The 21,790-nt window shown below is 38.9% G+C and overlaps 1 protein-coding gene across 2 annotated transcripts in view; it reads left to right on the top strand.

Moving 5' to 3' along the window:
• Positions 1–21,790, top strand: part of sipa1l3 (signal-induced proliferation-associated 1 like 3) — a 107,296-nt gene that overhangs the window by 39,907 nt on the left and 45,599 nt on the right. For both annotated transcript variants that reach the window (XM_067419039.1, XM_067419038.1), the window contains exon 2: positions 13,923–14,054. The gene's annotated coding sequence lies outside the window, so the exon portion shown is untranslated. The remainder of the gene's footprint in view (positions 1–13,922; positions 14,055–21,790) is intronic.

The following is a 21,790-nucleotide window of genomic DNA, read 5'->3' as shown; positions in this document are numbered from 1 at the left end:
TATATTCAGTACAACTTTTTTTTAGATGCGATTAATCATGATATATCTTTTTGACAGCACTAGTTTATATTTTAAAAGAATTGTTTTCTATTTATATGCATTTTGAAATGTAATTTATTTCTTATTCTATTTCTGCATCATTGCCTTAGTCTTTAGTGTCATGTGATCCTTCAGATATGCTGATATGGTACTAAAACAAACAAAACAATTCTTGTTATTAATGTTGAAAACAGCTGCTTAATATTTTTGTATAAATGCAATGACTTGATAATTTAAAAGAACAGCATTTATTTGACCTATTTTTAAAAAATATTTCTTTCTAACTTTAACTTTTAAGTTTAATGTGTCCTTGCTAAAAAAAAGGTGTTTCTTGAAAAAAATTCCTACTGACCCATGTGTATTCCTACTAAATTCCTACTAAACTCTTTGTTTTAGACAGTAGTTGTCCTCACTGTTACACGACCTCATTACATTGGTTTGGTTATCATCTTAGAAATAAAAATCTATTTTATGTAAAAATGGCTTGACTATTGGCAATCTGGTCAAATAATAAGCTGAGGACGATGTTTAAAATCATGACTAATAAATCTTCCAGTTCATTTGTTTCTCTGGAAATGTCAAGTCAAGTGCATTGCATTGTGGGATTCTGTATTCCATGCAGTGTGCTCTTTTGTAGACTGCACATTTTGGAAAATATGGGTCATGTGGGTATTCCGGTTGAAACTTTGCATGCTGTGCACAGTATTCACACTATATGCTCGAGCAATAGTGTGACGAGTAGGATGATGTTCTGAGCAGAGCCGCCGCACGTATTGTAGTCTCTTATTCTTCTGTGCTTCAGATGTTGGGCTTCTTGGCTAACAGGCAAACATCCTCCTCAAACAGAATTTGGGAAAATGAAGAAAATAAACTTTCTGAACTTGCACATTTTTGAGTGAGTTAGAAACTCATTCTCTTACCACAAAAACATTCTCAAACACATTCTTCCTTATTTTCTTTTCCCTTATTTATTGTCTTTCTCCTCGCTCATGGTGGAATGAGTCTGAACACAAGCTGATCCTAAAAGCCAGAGATTATTCTTATTCACTTAAAGGGATAGTTCACCCCAAAATGAAAATTCTGTCACTAATTCCTCACCTTCATGTCGTTTCAAAGTCGTAAGACTTTCGTTCATCTTCAGAACACAAATAGAGATCTTTTTAATACAATCTGAGAGCTTTCCATCCCTTCATTGACAGCTATGCAACGACCACTTTAACACTTCAACTAATCGTAAAACGAATCCAATAATTGAGAAGTTTAGTCCAAATTTCTGAAGAGACTTGATCGCTTTATTTGATGAACATTTCATTTAGGCTTTTATTCACATATAAACATTCATCAGCTCACACGTCAGTTGTGTGAGAACCAATGAGGCTCACTCTTGTTACGCAGCACATTTAAGCTTCAGCAAGAACCAATGAGATTCATTCTCGTGTTACGCATCACGTTTAAGCTTCAGCAAGAACCAATGAGGTTCATTCTCGTGTTACGCATCAGGTTTGAGCTTCAGCAAGAACCAATGAGATTCATTCTCGTGTTACGCATCAGGTTTGAGCTTCAGCAAGAACCAATGAGATTCATTCTCGTGTTACGCAGCACGTTTGAGCTTCAGCTAGAACCAATGAGGTTAATTCTCGTGTTTCACAGCACGTTTGAGCTTCTGCAAGAACCAATGAGGTTCATTCTCGTGTTTCACAGCACGTTTGAGCTTCAACAAGAACCAATGAGATTCATTCTCGTGTTTCGCAGCACGTTTGAGCTTCAGCAAGAACCAATGAGATTCATTCTCGTGTTACGCAGCACGTTTGAGCTTGTTGCTTTGCTGTCAATGGAGGGACAGAAATCTCTCAGATTTCATCAACAAGATCTTCATTTATGTTCCTGAATATGAATGAACGTCTTATGGGAAACGACATGAGGGTGGGTAAATGACAGAATCTTTGGGTAACTATCCCTTTATTTCTGATTTCCCTCAATACTTTTCATCTTTCTCCAGCTGTTCAAATAATAAATGATCTACTCTTACTCTCGAAAGGTTATCTTGATTCCTTATTCATTGAATCATGACTGACCTTTGTCTGTTGGCGCTGCTTTTTCTAGTTTTAGACCTCATACAGAATAGATGTATTTAATAAAGTGATGTAATTGCTTTCTCTTGAACTTTTGGGTTATGAACGTTGGAGAAAAACAATGTTGGAGCTGAATGTATGCTAGGAAACAATCACAAACAAGACACCGATTCCCCAGGGCCCCGAACAGGGAACAGAGTAAAATTCCCTCTTCTACTTAACATGGATCTCTCTCTCTCTCTCTCTCTCTCTCTCTCTCTCTCTCTCTCTCTCTCTCTCTCTCTCTCTCTCTCTCTCTCTCTCTCTCTCTCTCCACCCTCTCATCTCATTGTTAGTGGGTGTAACTCAGAGAAAGGCGTCGTTTCATCAGGACTAGAGTAGCAGCATTATCTCTATCACTGGCTCCATCATCCTCAGCACTGGCTTCTGCTTTATCTGGTTCTCATGACAGCTCTGAAAAGCCCTTTCCCACAAAGAGCCACTCAGATCTTTACAACGAAGGGAAAGCGATCTAGGGCATCTTTGGAGGCTGATCTGCTAGTGAAAGCACAAGAGCTCTGCAGACTCATTCAGAAATCTGCACACATGCAGTAATACATGCACAGCCAGGCATTTTCAGACATGCAGATGCGCTTGCATTCTCTCGCATTTTCTAAATTCATGCATGCAAGTTCTTTGTTTGTAAAAGAGGGAGAGGAGCAGACAGAAGAGAAACTGTGTCAGAGACTCTTTTGTTTGACTACAGTAACCCTCCTCCCCCTTTCTAATGCCTCATGACCCATGCTATTGTGTGTTTGGTCGTGTTGGTTGGTTGAGGTTAGAGAGGGTTCAGTTCTGTTAGATGGATTTGGTAGCGTTGACCTATCAGAAGTGGATTTACAGAAAAAAAAGCTGTTTTGGAAAAACCTGGGTGTCCAGAATCCAGATCAGTTTTGACTGTAGACTCATGGGAAAATAGCATTTGTCCTGATGTAAATGAGTTATTGTTCAGTTATCTCTCTTGCAGTCCATCCAATCATAGCAGCCTAATCTATCCTGAGTTATTAGATTAAGTTATTAATCAGTTTATCAGAAAGCATGTCCCCTGAGGGTTAGTGTACATCTGTGTATGTTTAAAAGAGCGAGAAACATATGATGTACAGTTAAGCTCCAGAAACAAACATCCACATGAATCATGTAACAGCTTTAATATCCAACAGAGTAAAAGAATAACTCTGATTGGATAAGCTTCTTTGAAGACATATGGTCTCATTATATTTTGACTTTTGTGAGTGCAAACAATTCTCACTTCTGTGTTACTGGCATTAAAAAAAGAAACAGCCTATGTTTTTCCTCATATACCATAAAGGCCAACTATATTACATGGAGTAATAAACAACAGCAGCAATAGTAATGAGAATAGACATTCCTTGTGCCAAGTAAAATAACCTAACATTCAATTTTTTTAGGGTTATTGAAAATTATTATTAATTATAATAATTTTATTATCTTAGTACAAGTATGCTGTAGTTGCATTAATACAAATAAAAATGTGAATATAATGGAAATAAACTATTTTTCTGCCCTTCTTCTTGACCTATAAATGTGAGGAACATGTTTATGAATATTGTTCATAAACTGCATCCATTTTGGCAGTTTATTAGTGTTTAAAAATTGTTAATACAATATTATTTTATTAATATTAATAATAGGAATCAACTTTTTTTCTGCAAAGGGTGAGTTGCCCTAAATGAGACAAAAATGTAGGCTAATGTTAACATTATTAAATCATTTTGGGGGCAGGGTCATGTCATCTTGCTGAACACTTTTAACGTTGTGTGTTCAGTTGTTGTTTCAGACTTGCAGTTGTTATTTTCGTTGCTGTCTGGGACAAAGTTTTAATTAAGACGTTTTAATCTATGATTGACCCAATGTTAATCCAAAGTGAGTGTCTATCCTGGGGGAGTTTTTTTTTTTTTTTTTTTTTAAAGCAAAAACTAGAAGGGAGCTTTAGCATTCTCCAATGAAGATTCACTCCAGCCTGGCCTGCAAAGCCTCATCCGCCCCCCACCGGATGCTGTCCTCATCACTAGGCCCATCAGTTCTTGTTAAGCTGTCTGCAGTGTACTACAGTTCCCGGTTGTGTCTTCAGCCCCTCATGGCACAGCTCTCATCATGCACATTCACTATGTGATTACACTCAATCACAGGACGGCATGAGTTTCCCCCCCAAATGGGCCTCCATGGACTCGGTGCTGTCTCCCCTAGCTAAATGTTAGTCACAGCATTTCCCCTCAGGGATCAGATAAGAATCTATGTATCCGTCAGTATATCAAAACATTAATTAGTCTGGGTTAAACTAGGCACATGTCTGGACATGGTTATGAAAATACACAAAGAATCTGAGATGCTTGCATGCTAATTTAATTCCCCATCTCTTAAAGTCTCTCAATGTCAACACTGATTCAGTCCTACATCACACCAGTGTTTCCTGCACTGCTCTTCTCTGAATCTATAACACAGTCAGGATTTTACACAAACACACACAGAGTCTGGTTCACTATCTTTGTGGGGACTCTCCATATGCATAATGGTTTTTATACATATTACAAAGCGTATTTTCTATCCCCCTACACTGCCCCTGCCCCTAAACCTACCCATCAAAGGAAACATTCTGCATTTTTACTTTCTAAAAAAAAAAAAAAAAAACTCAATCCTGTAAGATTTATAAGTATTTTGAAAAGTCTGGACATGGCCAATGTCCTCATATTTCACCCTCTCCTTGTAATACCTGTCATACCCATGTCATTATACACATTTGTGCCCCATATGTCACAAAAACATGCCACTCAAGTGCTGTAAACACGCACATTTGTTAACAGATGTTTGAGCTCATTTTTTAAAATCTCGCAATATATAGGATATTTAAAATGTAAATTGTTTTATTTAAAAGCAGACATTCAAGCTTTCTTTAAAAATATGTTTCATGTTTGTGTGATACATAGGCTATAGGCAGTGTTTTAGTTCATTGTTTCAGTTTCAGTTTCATCCCCCACCCTGAGAACCCCACAATCACCGTAAAAAACTGCCACCGTCACAGCCCTATATGACATAGGTATTACAAGGAGAGTGTGAAATATGAGGACATTACCCATGTCCCCACTTTTCAAAAAGCTTATAAATCATACAGGATGAGTTTTTTTTTTTTAGAAAGTAAAAATGCAGAATGTTTCCTGTGATGGGTAGGTTTAGGGGCAGGGGCAGTGTAAGGGGATAGAAAATAAGGTTTGTATAGTATAAAAACCATTACGTCTATGGAGGGTCCCCACAAAGATAGTCAACCAGACATGTGTGTGCATATGTGTGTGTGTGTGTGTGTGTGTGTGTGCGCCCGTGCAAACGTGTACATTCACTCTCTCGGGAGAGGGATGTAGCTCTAGCAGCTGTGGGGATGTAATTCAGTCCTGTAGGCTGTCATCATTATCAGCAGCCCTGCGGTTGTTGGCATAGTCTCAGAAGTTTGTGAACTGAGAGAGTGGGGACTGAGTTTTGTCTATAGAAGAGAGTATATAAACAAAAAAGAATAAAAAATAGTACAGATAAAGGGAATACAAGGACAAGAGAAAGTGTGTAAGGAAATGAGTGGAGGATATATAGGAGGCTTTCACAATGAGTACTTTTAGGAACTTGGTTATAGGAACTAGCCACCAGGGTGGTTTCCCGGCAAACTAAATGTTCCCCTAGTGCCGTTTTCCTGATTGCATTCGCACCGCCATTAGGAACGCTGAAGGGACGTAAGCCACGCTTCTTGTGACTTTTATTTTGACTGCGCTCAAAAGTACCGACTTTGGTACCAAGTCAGTGCTAAAATGTAAAGAATTTATAGTTTATTTATAACTGAACGGATTCTGAAACACCTCTGATTGGACCGTTGTGTTCACGTGCTCAACATCTATAGCCCTATTCGGACTGGATTAGATTAACATGGGGACGTGGGGGTAAAGTAATTATTACCAGAGGTTCTCTGTGATTTTAGTCCCGTCCGAATGTGCCATCTCGGTAATCATTACGGACAATGTCAGTAAAGATTACCGAGACTTTTACCTTCTGTAAAAAGGTCCGGAAAAATTACCTTGGGTAATACTAATCCCGTTCGAATAGACCCACTGTAAAAATGTATGGTAAGTGCATTTTGCGAGCATTGAGGCGCTTGAAGCATTCGGTTGCGGACAACTCTGTGTCAAACGTCCAGTATATCATTTTCCGCATATCATTTAAAGCAAAAAGAAGATCAAAAGCAGAGGCACAACACTTATTTTAGCTCTAGGAAAGTTTCTATTACCAACACAATCCAATCAGAATCGTTAGACTGGACCAAACTGTTTATTAAAACACACATATGAGACGGAGTTCAGACTGGCGCTCGCGTGTTTGCTCACGTGATAACAGCAGCGTCATACGCACATGACGACACGGAGGATACCGTTGTGCGTAAAGCGAGTTACTCCTCCCACTTCTGCTAGTTTTACTGAGATGTCTTATCCCGTGCGAATTGGCCATTAATATTACAGACGTCCTGAGGTAAAATGACTTTACCCCCACGTCCGAATAGGGCTTAAGACTGTGATTGGCTACAACGATCGGCGCTCTTCACCGAGTACTTCAATGATGCTCTTCACCGAGTGCTTACACAGATACACCAGGAGAAGCGTTTGAATCACAGAGCCAATCACGGACAAATGTTGAGATGGCCACACAATGGCCAATCAGAGGGGTTTAAGAATCTGTTCAACAGCGCTCAAAATGCTAGAGGGAAATGCTGGTATCGTCACATTTCAGTACCGACTTGGTTTCTAAGACAGTGTTTTTGACAACTCTAGCGCTGAGAAACACCAGAGCACGAGAATGCTCCCATTCACCGTCTTCATTAGTTGATGATCTGTTTAACAGTCCTGTCTAATACGTTATCAGACAGAACTGTTATACAATGAAAGCAAACCCTATATGGAAAAGTGTTGCTATGTCGCTAGCTAAGCTGAAATACATGATTGTGTTTAGCTTGGTCCCATCAAAGTCACGTTGGATTTTCTCTTTAGCATAAAGGTTGAAAAGTCCATCTATCACTGTCTTCAATGTTCGTAGAGGCTATAGTATGTGTGTGTCAGCTTTTAAAAAAAAATGGTGTGTGCTGGTGTTTTGCATGCTTTCGGCCAATCATCTCACTAATATGCATCACTGGTAGATCCTATTGGTCTGGGTTAGACCCTAATCTGGGAGCTAAATTAGTTCCCTCAAAAGGTGAAAACACGCCAAAAGAGGATACTTCTGACATTAGGTCTAGGTACTATGAAACTATTCCTCCGGTGCAAAAGCCTTCATAGAATTAAGGATGAGCTAAGAGTTGTTTTCTGGCTGAAGAGTTGGAGGAGGACAGCTGGAGGAAATGGCCTGAATCCCTGCATTCCTTCTGTGGGTCAAACATGAGTCTGAGAGACCCTGCCAGATCCCCAGTTCCTGGAGGATCTCTTTAAACAAAAGAACTGTGTTTCTGAAAGCATGTAATATATTGCTTTTTAAAACAAATCATACTTGGATCATTCCAATAATGTGTGTGTGTGTGTGTGTGTGTGTGTGTGTGTGTGTGTGTGTGTGTGTGTGTGTGTGTGTGTGTGTGTGTGTGTGTGTGTGTGTGTGTGTGTGTGTGTGTGTGAGCCTGTTTATGTGGTTTATGAGGACACAAATTTGTATAACTACATGGGTATTACACTGGTATTACTCTATAAATGTGGTTTATGAGGACATATCAAATGTCCTCATAATTCAAATGGCCTTAAAAAAATACTAAATGATGTTTTTTTGAGAAAGTAAAAATGCAGAATGTTTCCTGTGGTTTAGGGGCAGGGGCAGTGTAAGGGGATAGAAAATACGGTTTGTACAGTATAAAATCCATTACGCCTATGGAGAGTCCCTATAAACCACATAGACCAACATGTGTGTGTGTGTGTGTGTGTGTGTGTGTGTGTGTGTGTGAATCAAAACCCTTGATAATCTCATATGATATCATTATAGGATAGTGGCCTCACATAAGCCACTTTAAAAATGGATGGTTAGACATACACTACTGCTCATATTATTTTCCAGCAAGGATGCATTCATTTGATCAGAAGTGACTGTAAGGACGAGACCTATTTTTGCAGTTCTTGTGACTTCTACAGTATTTATAAAATAATCCTGATAAAAGTAAAGTGGTTTTCAGCACTGATAATAATCAGAAATGTTTCTTGAGCACCAAATCCACATGATGGTATGATTTCTGAAGGATCAGGTGACACTATAGACTGGAGTAATGATGCTGAAAATTGAGCTTTGATCACAGGAGTAAATTACATTTTAATATATATTAAAAAGGAAACCGTTAATTTAAATTGTAATTGTACACTCTAAAAAATGCAGAGTTGTTTTAACCCAATTTTGGGTCCAATATCGACTAACCCAGCAATTGGGTCGTTTTAACCTAGTGATTGGGTTGTTTAAATCCTGCGGTTGGGTTAAATATTTGCTTAAGACAACCCAATCGCTGGGTTAAAACAACCCAACTGCTGGGTTAGTCCATATTTGACCCAACATTAGGTTGTTTTTTACTCAGAATTTTTTAGAGTGTAATATTTCACAATATTACTGTTTTTACGGTATGTTTATCAAATATATGCAGCCTTTGTGAGACTTTTTAAAATATATAGAACAAAATATAGAAAAAACACTAGTTTTTTAGGTTTTATGTTATTTATAAAATTATAGAAACAATAAAGGGTCCATTTGTTTACATTGGTTAACGCATCAACTAACATGAACTAACAATCAATGAGCAACACATTTGTTACAGTGTTTATTAATCTTTTTTAATGTTTGTTAATAGAAATACAGTCATTCATGTTAGTTCACAGTGCATTAACTTATGTTAACAAAAACAACTTTTGATTTAAATAATGTATTAGTAAATGTTGGTATTAACATGAACTAATATTAATAAATGCTGTAGAAGTGTTGTTCATACTTAGTTCAAACTAAAGTACTTAACTAATGTTAACCAATTGTAAACTGTTACCATTATAGATTCTCTGTTTAGTTTAAAGTCAGAAGTGTTTAGTGTTGTGAAACATTAGTGGATCATTTTACTCTGCTCAGATACCTGTGCGAACTTGAATTGATCTATTACAATGAGACGTTGTAAGCCAATGGACACACTGATCTGGATACGTTGTCAGTTGGAAAATCCACAGCCGTCACACATTAATGTCTACTTGATATACCAATATTGAAGAGCTGGAAACCAGCTCCTGGTGGTCTCATTGGTTACATCTTCCAAAAATGCTGTTTATCACTATAGTTTTTAAGATACCAAGAATGAAACCTTTTATCCCTTATATAGTCATGAAGAAGCGGCTTGCACTGTGACCCCTGTTGAGGAGAAGTCTGGAGGAAAAGCGAAACTGCGAGGGATTATTATTAGTGTCTCTTCTCTTAGACTGGTTTGACATTACCTCCTGTTGCATAATTTCTAGCACTTCTTTCTTGGAACTGAAGGAGAGTAATTAGTCATCAGGCGTAATAGATGGAAATTGCCTCTTTGGCGGCTCTCCCACTGATTGGCATTGAGAGATCTTTTTAAAGCAGTCGAGATGTTTGTAATGGCTGTTCTGTGCTCTAAGGCTTATGTAATTGCGGTTTTCTCATTTTTTTTAAACTTATTTACGTGCGAAAAAATTCCATCAACACGGGAATCATAAAGCTGTTTACCCCGACATGAGAATGTGAGGGCGATAGGTACGACTTTGATATCAGACGGCGAGAATGAATGTGCATCCCAGCATCAGATGAGGCCTGACATGACTGCCGTGATGGAGACACAATAGTGTGCATTTCTGTGTGTACGTACGATATGAATCCAGCAGCGCTGTGGGCTTTATCATGGATCTGCGAACTTAGACTTGGACTTAGAAGAGTGGAGGCTGGCTTGGGGTGTTAGAGATGAGATAATGCTGAGAGACTGATTCTGGGTAAACCATGAATAGCTCTTTGTTCTCTCTGAGTTTGAAGTGAAGTTTTCTGTATGTGCTTATTCTCAAGTCGTATATAAAATGATATCTTGGCTCAGTGGCATATGAAGGCTGTTGTTATGTGTATGGAGTTGCAGTCGCAGCCATACTGAGCCTGAGGCTGAAGCTCTTCCATATCAAAGCACAGGTCAAACCCTCTTCTCTTCAACAGACACTTTATGTACATTTTGTCTAGTGATGTGCTGACATTTCAGTAACAGAAAAATTTGGCTAAAACAGCAGGAAAAAAGGGTTTCTACTCCTTCACGGATAACGAGTGGTAGGAGAATTTTAGAATGAAACGACAGTCATTCATGACACAACTACAACAGCTCGTTCCACGCGTCACATGTCATTATGCCATTTCTACATCATTGCGTTCAAGTTATGCGCTGAGGAAAACACGTGTCAAAGGCATTAAACATCACACATATCTGTCAAAGCATGGTAAACACTTGCTTTAGTTTGAAGAGCTTATAAATATAAAACATTCTTATTGTTTAGACAACGTGAATCATGGACGCTCACTCCGTCCTCCGCTGTTTTCCATGTTTTGTCCATAGAAATAACCCTCCTTTAATTAGTAATTCTCTGATGACATGTTTTCACAGTGTCAGCAAGCAGTACACAATTTGGAAAATCTACAACAGGTCAGCATGTTAGCAGTGTGATCAACATGGATGCTTGAGTAGCAATATGTAAAATTAGTTTGCCTGATTTGATTTATCACCTGAGAACACGTAACCCTGAACAGCATACCGAGTTCAGTTTCCCATAGTGAATTGGTTTCAGTTTTTGGCTAAATGAAAACTTTAATTTCATTTTCAGTAAATTAATTTTGTTGCATCACTAATTTTGCTCCTCTGCTCAGCTTTTCCCTGTCCCTCGTTACCTTACATGGAGAGAGAAAGGCATCCCTTTACCTCTACAATCTCTAATTTTTCAGCAGATTGCCCTGGCTCTACTGTAAACTCACTGCTATTTGGACTGCTCGTATGAATTCACAGAAATATCTGTCTATCCGCATCTGTGCCAGAGAAGGTTGTCAGCGAGCCCTCGGTTCTGTCACAGTTGCGTCTCAATATCAGGATGTTGTGTTTCCACTGTCACCCTTCCAACCGTTGTAATTCTCAGCTGTCAGGACGGTTACAAGATGCTGGATTTGAAGAAAGAGTGGGAAATTGTCCACAAGAGCTTCCCAGAGAGCTTTTAACGTATTTGGGGCAGCAGCCCTGAAGTAGAACAGTTGAGCCGAGGAGACTCTTGTACTGTCAAAGCACAAAGCAGCATTAAATACAAAGACGTTACATTGTGGCGATTCTCCTCAGAGGCAGACACTGCTCAGTGGTTAATGCCGAGAGATTGTTCTCTATGTATTTAGAGTCTCACTCATTCACCAGAAAACTTCGAAAGTCGAAAAGACTGAAATAGTCTCACTAATAGCAACTTTTTACAATATTCATGCGGCTCAGATTGAATAATCCTTCTAATGTGTGGCTCTCCATTGCAAATGCGACTGCATGTCACAGCGCAGCTTCTATTTCAAACTGATGTTTCTTGCTGCGTCAGCGCCTGGAGTGTCTTCCAAGGCACTGTCCCACTAATGATGTATGTAAAACAGGAATTTTTAATCTCTTTTGAGGGGTTTTAATTTTACAGGGATTTTTCTAACTAATGGTAGGCCAATACTGATAATTAAAGGTGAAGGGTCTGATATATGGGCTAACCTAATTAATCAATAATGCGTGTTAAAATGTTAAATTCTGCAAACATTGCATGAACACGATGTTTACTTAATGCACTGTATTAAAATATTTGAAAACAATGGATATTGTGTAATTATATACACTACTGTTAAAAAGTATGGACTTTATTATTACATTATATGAAATTGTGTGATATCACATTTATCATCTTTATATAGGCCACCCTGCTTTCTAAATTATTATCAGCATAGGCCAACAAAAATTTGGTCAACCACTAATCAGTTTACTTTTTAAAGTAAGTCTTATTGTACAAATGTTATTAGAGTTTGAAATAACTGTTTTATATTTTCATATTTTGTTTATTCCTATAATGCAAAGCTGAATTTGTAGAATAATTACTGAAGCCTTCAGTGTCATGTGATACTTCAGAAATCATGCTAAGATGCTGAAAGGGTACTCAAGAAACATTTATTATTATCAATGTTGATAAAAGTTCAAGATTTATATTTAAAAAAATGGCATTTATTTTAAATATAAATCTTTTGTAATGCAAATGTCTTTACTATCACTTTTGGTCAATGTAATGCCTCCTTGCGGAATAAATGCATTGATTGAATTTTGAAAATTGAATGTTACTTTAATGCATAATGCAGTTGAGATATACGTATACCTATATGCTGAAAACATTTACATTATTTTACATTAAAAATATTTGAAAGCAGAAATCAAGCATTATCCACTCGAAGCCAAATATCTGCTATTTTGAGATAATGTAGATATATTGGCCTTATACTGAAGTTTAGATATCTAGATTTGTCATTGTCATTGCATTCGATTCTGTTCTCTAATATCAGAATGAGTCTTATGTAAATACGTTGGGGAACCTGACCTACAGGACTTCCTTATGTCGTTTAGGGAAGCCATCAGCTAATTGATTTTTTTGAAAACATTGTTTTTGCATGTTCCTACATACCGTAGGCAAGCATGCATATTGCTCTTTTAGGCCTGTTCACGTACGCTGTCTGCACACATAACCTCAAAATACCCTTTCTCTGCCCACCGCCTTGGTGTGCTGTATTTTGAGTCTTGGCAGGCCTAATTGGATGAAGTGGAGCATGCTGTAATGTGTTGTCATGGTGAAGCAGCGCTGGTTTGTAATGTGATTTGCTGTAGTGGCAGTCAGAGCTGTAAATTCTTACTGATGAAATCAGGAGTGTGTCAGACGCCCAGTGTGAACACTAAACGTAGGTGTGTATCGGCACGCGATCCTCAGTGCACACCGTTGCCAGCCGATCTCTGCTATCGTAGACATACTCACACTCTTCTCCTTCACACAAACAGTCAGGATGGGAAATAGAGCTGAATTGATCAGTATTGATGGGCGGGAGTCTGTCAGGACATAACGTTTGACACCGCAGGGAATATTTGTGTGCCGGAGCGTGTCTCCTCTTGTCCCTTCAGTATGAGAGTTTGTATGTGTGTGTGTAGAAGGTCGGGAACACACACACACTTTTATCTTTCCCTCTAAAACAGCTCGTGTCTATGCCTGTGTGAGATAGATAAACCCAAAATTCATGAGCTATGAATCAGGCTTAGGCTGCCTTTGATGTCCTATGCTACGAGGAGACATTCCAAAGCCTTCTGTATTTGTGTGTGTGTGTGTGTGTGTGAGAAGAGCGAACCGTATTAGCGGTACGAAGGCAAGAGCAGCAGCTGTCAGCTTGTACCCATCAGTTTGGCTTTGACTCTATTGTCTGAGGAGACAGTGGGTAGATGCCTGCGGGCTGGCACACATGCCACAGCTACTGTTATTTCACACATGCATGTTGTATCGCACCTTGTGCGTTGTAATTCATAATAATATCAAGCTTATTATTGTGACGTGTCATCATTTTCTCACTGTTGTTTCTCATAAACACTCGCGACACACACACACACACACACACAACACGCAATGATAGCTCTGGTGAGCTGCTGTTTCTATAGCAGCAGGTAGTAATGCTAACGTCTCACTCTGCTCTCTCTGACAGATCGCTCCATCTTCTGACAGCTTGGTGACGCCCACAAAAGGAACAGACTGACCATAACTCATGGCTTCCTTAGTACTGGGACTTCACTTACACCTGACCTAGGACTGGGAACTCACCGTGTTGCATTATACTGTAAGTTTCTTCTTCTTGATGGCTGTCTCTTAATCTAGTGAGATCATTTCATAGATATTATTATTGAGCATCATCAATGTGACTTGTTCGATTAATCAACGTGAAAGAGAGCTCAATTCAGCATTTGCATGCTGTCTGACATTATTTAAATGAGTTCACTTTGACATCATCATGCCCTTGAATATTTAAATTGGCAAGGCTTAAAACATGTGCACATGATAAACTTTCGTATTGCAGCACTGGGCCAATCAACATTTATGCTGGACTTGGGCCACTGGACAGTCCTTATTGTCTAGCCCTGCCCTCTGCTGAAATAAGAGGTCACCTTCCTCTGTCTCGTCTATAACAAATGACTAATATAAAGCAATTTAATATGAATTAATAGCGTTTCTGGAATAAAATAATCAGATTTTTTTGATATAATGCGATAGCTAATTGAATAGATTTTTCCCCCAGCCCTAATAAACACAAGAAACAGTGCTTTACGTTTTTCAGCTATAGTAATAGTTACAGGTTTACCGGTAGTTTTCAGGTCCAGAAATTGAATAATCAATTGTAAAATAGTACTACATGCTTTAAGTATGGATTAATACAGAATTCAGTTGAGAACAGTGAGTGATTTATCTGTTTTTCTTTGGTTAACAATGACTACAGCAGGGGTCTTAGGCTGCGTTCACTTTAAGACCTAATGCACAGATCTGACACAGCATAGACGTCATTTTGAACAATATATACTTAAAGGTGCACTATGTAGTATTTTTGCAGAAAGAAAAAAAAAAAAACACTAGGCCAGTGTTATATATTTTGTTCAGTTGAGTACTTACAATATCCCAAATGTTTCCAACTATTAGTAAATTGTGAGAAAATTGCTATTTTAACTAAGGACCGGGACGTGTCAGCATAGCGTTTGAGCGAGTCGCCTGCCAATCGTGTCACATCTGCACTACCCTCGGTTTCGGGTTTTATTTGGCAGAAGCGCTTTACTCTTAGCAGTGTGAACAAGTGAATGCACGGAGTAACGTCATAACATCATTTTCAACACACTCAAATGTATCTAATATGATAAACAGAGCTGCATTACCTCAAAATCATAACCGGAAGAGCGGATCAGTGCAGGCGCCTGGCGAATGTGTCCCGTCCCGTCATAATAAAAGTCCCGGTGCTCGCGAACCGTGTGTTTGTTTAACAATCGCTCCAGCGGCCGTGCTCAGGTCCAGAACACTTGGTCCTGCTCTGCTTCACACTACAGTAACGTTAATAACTGCATGAATGAACATAATTTCTGCCCGAGTCCTATTTTCCACTGGCTGTGATGGGAAGACCACATGTCCCAAGATGCTGCGCTCAAACTTTGTGTCATCAAACTACACCTTTGTTTTGAATAGGCGCCCTCCAGTGGACGGAAAGTTGCATAGTGCACCTTTAATATTTAAATAGACATATTTTAGTTTTTGGTTCAAAACCTAACCTTACTCTAATAATCTTAGACAGCATTTCTGAGCGTCATTGGCATGTTGGACCGTTCAGCTTGACATGATTGATTTGATAAGTGAGGTTAACTACAGGATTTGTCATGATCATTAGTGTTGAATTGTTCAGTACATGTTTGATTTGACACATTCCATTATATTTTGAAATGTTCAGTTTTTGAAATGTTTGGTTTGGCATTTAAAACCTAGTGAGCTAACTATGGCATGTTTAGTATCATGAACATGTTGAAACATTTAATTTGACGAGTTTGATTCAACCCTCAACTTGAGCTGACTGCAAAACTGAAATGTTTTTATAGACATGCTGTAAGATTAAAATTTACGGTCATTTCCCGAGTCAAAGCGTTACGTTATGGTGGATTCAACATTAATTTCAAGTTGATTCAATATGTTCGATGAAATCAAAACACACTCACGCTCCACCTAGTGAGCTGACTTTCTAGACGGCATTTTTGAGCAACATTGGGTTCATAACATTAGATAATGCATGTTTGATTTGACCCTCGCTATCTAGATGACATGAAGAAACGGAGATGTTTGGTTACTGACTCAAAATATTGTGAGTTCACTATCTGGCATGTTTGAGCATCATAGACATTTTGGGTAGTTTGATTCATCACGGATGATTCATCACTCCAAATTTAGTGAGCCAGATTACCATCTATAGGCTACATTTTTGAACACAACAGACATGTTGTAACATTTACTGACATTCGGTTTTGGGCTCAACTTTACTGTCTGGACGCCATTTTTGAACATTGTTTGCATGTCAGAATGTTCAGTTTGGCATAAATGTTCAGTTCAATGTGTTTGATTCAACACATTTCTTAACATTTTTGAATGTTCAGTTTGAAATGTAACACATTTTGGAACATTTCAGATGTTCGTGTAAGCATGTTTGGTTTCAGACTCAAAACATACTAAGTTCACCTAGAAGCCATTTTGAGCATCATTCATTGTTCAATTTGACACTCAAACCCTAGTGAGCTGCCCACATAGATAACACTTCAGACATCATAGGCACTTACGTTCGTAATTTTCGTCTCGATTGGTTGAACTCTAGGTCCTGAAAGACAGGTAGTGGGATACCGTTACAAGCTTTTCTTTCAGTTGCACAATAAGTGATGTTTGTTGGCGGTATAAGAGCACTGTTGAAGAGAGAAACAGACAGAAGGACACTCCCGATGCCCCGCATGGGAGATTTTCGGCCTGCAGCCTCATCTGTTTGTTTCAATTCTTGATTTGTTTGTCTGGTGTGTGGGCTGACCTGTTTTTCCTCTGCTGTGTTGTTTGCGTGGTGTGATAATGGCTCATCTATCAGTGATCTTAACAAAGCGAGTCTGTGTGTGTGTTTGCGATGCTGTGTTTGGGAGCCCCAAGGACAAACTGGTGTTTCGAGTTTTGTTGCCCTTAGGCAGAATTTACTTCCTCCTCCTCTTGTTTTGCGTCTGGATGCTTCCAACACAAGATTTGGGTTTCTTGGCCAGTCAAGTGTGAATTCTGCCATGTTGTTTTAGCAAACATGATCAGGTGTTTATATGGCTTACAAGGTCGTGTGTGTGTGTGTGTGTGAGTGTATTGTTTGAATGGTTATATAAATTGGTCAGTATTCAAATTTGGTGACATCAGGAACAATCATAATATTTTTTTAACTATAGTATTTTATGAAAATACTAATCCTGGTCTTTTTTAGCCATTTGCTTAGACACTCAGACTACACGTGTACTATGGCTCTTCCTGTCACATTCACAAACTCAAACACCTGTGCACTATTTGATCACATGCCAGCCAGATGGCACACATGGGCATTTCCTAGTAACCCGCTGGCCTCCTGAGATCGGGATTTTCTGGCTACAATTACAGATGGGTCAGGCCATCCAACAACCAACTATTCAGTTATTGATGTGTTTTTTCATTCTTGTTTTATTTTAATATATGAAATTGTGTGATATCACATGTATCAGCTTTATATAGGCCACCCTGCTTTCTAAATTATTATCAGCATAGGCCAACAAAAATGTGGTCAACCACTAATCAGTTTACTTTTTTAAGTAAGTCTTATTGTACAAGATCAGTATATATTATTCCAAATAAAAACAAATAATTTTTTTTATAAGACGGACTGGCCATTCAGATTTTGTGAACATGAAGACTGTGTATCCGTGTGTTCTGCTAACTCCCACTGTGTGGCACATGCTAACACGACCTCCAGCTAATCTATAATTCATATTTGCATGTTTTCTCTGCTTTATTGATTAGCCCTTCACTCACACAATGGATTTTATGCACCTTTGACCTTCATCGCTTATCTTAGTGAATTAAAGGATTATGACTGCACACATGGAGCAAATGCGAGTCCAAAACACCGTCTCATGAAACTGTAACGACCTTCCTCTCTTCACCATGACCCTCACCTTTTATTTTCAGCATCATAAGCTATCCTCTGTCCTTCACATCCAGTCAAGTAAACCCTATAGGGCTGATGAAATGCACAGCCCCTTCCCTCTACTGCATGTCTTTCCATTTTAATCACACTGGCCAGCCGATACCAACAGGGGGTTCATTTCTGACGCCCCAAAAACAAAGTGACAGGAAATTGTCAGAGGAAACAAGCTGTGTTGGGATTGACAGATCCTGTCCTGGCAGTCTGTTGGCAGGTATAAGAGTCACTTGCTGTAGGCTGCAATTGTATGTGCGAGAGGAATTAGTGTGATTTAAAGCTCCAGGGCTCACAAACCAACACCAAATACTGTCAAGGTCTGATGGAGGGATCATGTGACCCAAGTTAGTTGAATTAAAATCAGTACTGTGTGTGTGCGCGTGTGTGTGCGCGTGTGTGTGCGCGTGTGTGTTTGTGCGCGTGTGTGTTTGTGCGCGTGTGTGCGCGCGTGTGTGAGTGCACGTGTGTGTGGGGGGTCTCCGTTTGAGCTTGCAGAATCTGAGCTAATTACTATGTGAACAATTAAAAACAGTTTGAAGTCTTTGAGATCTGGCGCTTGGTGTGGGCTTGCTTCCCAGTAGTGTGTTATTTTAAAGCGTCTGCATACACACACACATTCACACAGTTCATACTTGCTTTTCCCTGTTCACTCAGACAAAATAAAACAAGGAATTTACAGGCTGAGGGAAAACGAAACACTCAATTTGAAAGTACTTCCCCTTATTTCTGCGGCTGCTGTTGTGAACTTGCCCCGTGAGTGTTGGGATGTGGCAGCTGCCAAATGTTGAGGGTGAAACTTTTACATAGACTCACCTTGAAGTGCTTGTACATTCACACACAAAAAAACGAAGCTATATGGGACATGGTGCGTTTAAACTCAGTGACTGTTGCTAATGGCATAACTGAGAGCAAACACTGAATAACTACTGTTTTGAGTTCTGACTGGATTGCATTGAATTTGAATTTGGAAACGTTTAATAAATTAGCAATGTTTTGTAGTTTAATATCCAGCAGATAAACTTGATGCACATATCAAATCAGTAATTATTCCATAACTACTGTACAGCTGTAAATTGGGGTCAGAGAAGGAACTACAGGAAACGTTATAGATTTTTTTATTAGACAAAAAGAGATTGCCAAATTGATGTTGTGAGCTGAGAATGACCTTGAAATGAAGGATTTTGTGGAGGGATTGAGCCTAAATCTCACCTCAGAGATGAAATGTCTGTAGATGGCGTTAATCTTGGAGGGAAAGGGGTGTAGTGTGCTGTTCTTTGGCCAGTACTCAGATCTTTAAACAGTAACAGTAAAAATTGACAAATGCCTCATAAATTGTCATTACTGTAACCTTATCACAAACAGAGGCAAGCTGTGTATGCTTAAGCTAATATATGGATGGATGGAGTGCAACGGAAGAGATGGAGATAAGAGACGATGAAAAGGGAGATAACATGAAGTTATACAGAGGAACAGGCGATGCTGAGTGGCTTTTCATAGTCACTGAGCTGCAGTGAAGCCTGATTCAAGCTGACTTTCATATTAAAGCAAGTCACTGGGATTCAGATTCCCTCTTGCTCTCTTCCCTGGATTCCTTCACCGCAAACCCTGTCAGATTTCCTCTCTTCCAGCTCCTCTGTTTGCTCTGCTTCTGCCTCTCTCTAGTGTCCTGTCTTTTTGTGTTTGTCTTGTTCTTTGACTTTCTGTCAGTTTCATTTTGTCATTTGTTCACAGTGAGGGATGAAGCATGTGGAGAGAGACTCTGAGACTCAAGGGTCCTTTCTCTCCGTCACCACGTTTGAGCGTCTTGTTCTGGTGTATCGCAGTCCTGTGCTTAAAGGGTTAGTTTACCCAAAAATGACATTTCTTTCATTAATGACTCACCCCTATGTCGTTCCACACTTCCGTAAGGCCTCTGTTCATCCTCAGAACAGTTTAAGATATTTTAGATTTAGTCCGAGGCCTTTCTGTCCTTTGAATATAAGTGAATGCCCACTTGCTGTCCACGTCCAGAAGGTAAAGAAAACATCATCAAAGTTGTCCGTATGTGACATCAGTTGGTTAGTTAGACTCTTTTGAAGCGTCGACAATACATTTTGGTCCAAAAATAACATAAACTACGACTTTATTCATCATTGTCTTCTCTTCCATGTTCCTCAAATAAAGATTCAAACGGTCATGATTCAAGATTCAAATCGCGTGTCAAACTGGCAAACTGCTGAAATCACGTGACATTGGTTATATGAATCACGAATCAATCCGCTGATTCGTGACCGTTTGATTCTTTATTTGAGGTTTGAAAACAAACGCGGAAGAGAAGACAATGCTGAATAAAGTCGTAGTTTTTGTTATTTTTGGACCAAAATGTATTGTCGACGCTTCAAAAGAGTCTAACTAACCAACTGATGTCACATATGAACAACTTTGATGATGTTTTCATTCCCTTCTGGATGTGGACAGCAAGTGGGCATTCACTTACATTCAAAGGACAGAAAGGCTTTGGACTAAATCTAAAATATCTTAAACTGTGTTCCGAGGATGAACGGAGGTCGTACGGGTGTGGAACGACATTAGGGTAAATCATTAATGACATAAATTTCATTTTTGGGTGAACTAACCCTTTAAGCATTCTTGGTTAAGTCTGTAAAACAGTCCACCCCATTACACACTCAGCAGTTTCCATCAGTAATCTAGAGTCCTTGTTATGTAACCCCTTTTGTATGCAGTTGAATGTGGCCAGAATCCTAATCTTACTTTCAGATATCTCTCAGGTAATTGGACGCTTCACTCTGCTGACCCAACGACTCCATCTGTCATAGCGGTCATGTGACCAGGGTGATGGTTTTCATGGCTGGTAAATCTGTCAGCACCTGTCAGGAGCACCAGGGGGCGTGGCCATGTAGTAGTAGTAGTACTAGTAGGCATGACACTTTGCCATAACTGATGATCAACACTTCCTTAGCTAGTAAACACAGGTCTACATCTGACCTTCACAATTTTGGACTTTGGGTTTGCTCCTTAATGTCCAAAGATTACACTGAGTGACCGAAGTGCCCCTCACGTGAAAGGTCATTCGCTCTATTACTTTTGTCAGTTGATCTATCTACTCATTGACACTTCATTTCACTTCACTTTTGTAAAACACCACTTTTGAAAAAAAAAAAAATGCATATTATGTAGTGTGAAGTCTGATGTTTTGATAAAAATAAAAGGGGTCATTAACTTAGTCAATTCTTTCACTGTTTATTGAACATTTTTACTGAAATGTGTCCTATGTAGAGGTGTGCGTTATTGACAAAAAATTATATCTCTATATTTTCTGGGATTTTCTCGATAACGATAATTAGACAATATTTTGCTGAGCGTGTTATTGTGCTGGTATCTTGGTGCTGGTGATCAGCTGACTCCTGAAGTTCATATTCTTCATATTCTGTGTGGTGGTCAGTTCACAGCAGTGACAAAAATCATCTTTTCCAAAACATTTAAATGTATTTTTTCCTTTTATGAGCATTTTCTAACACAGAAGTGGCATTTACACAGACTGTTTAATGAGTTTAGAGGTGACAAAAAGCCTGCAGTTATGCATAAATAATGTTTAGATGTTTTAAACACATATATTTGAAATTATTTAAAACATGAAAAGATACTTTAAAACCGCCAGTAGGCGGCAGCAAGTCACTGTTGATGAATGAGTCATTGAGATTCAACCGATTCATTCATACAACTGATTCATTCAGGAATGAATCATTTGACTATCTTAATCTACCTTAGTCACTGAATCATTGATTCAACTGATTTGTTCAGAAAGC

This window comes from Pseudorasbora parva, chromosome 16, assembly GCF_024679245.1.
Source record: "Pseudorasbora parva isolate DD20220531a chromosome 16, ASM2467924v1, whole genome shotgun sequence".
In the NCBI taxonomy this organism is placed as follows: Eukaryota; Metazoa; Chordata; class Actinopteri; order Cypriniformes; family Gobionidae; genus Pseudorasbora; species Pseudorasbora parva.
The sequence above is the reverse complement of the archived record's forward strand: the minus strand, read 5'-3'. Positions and strand labels throughout refer to the sequence as shown.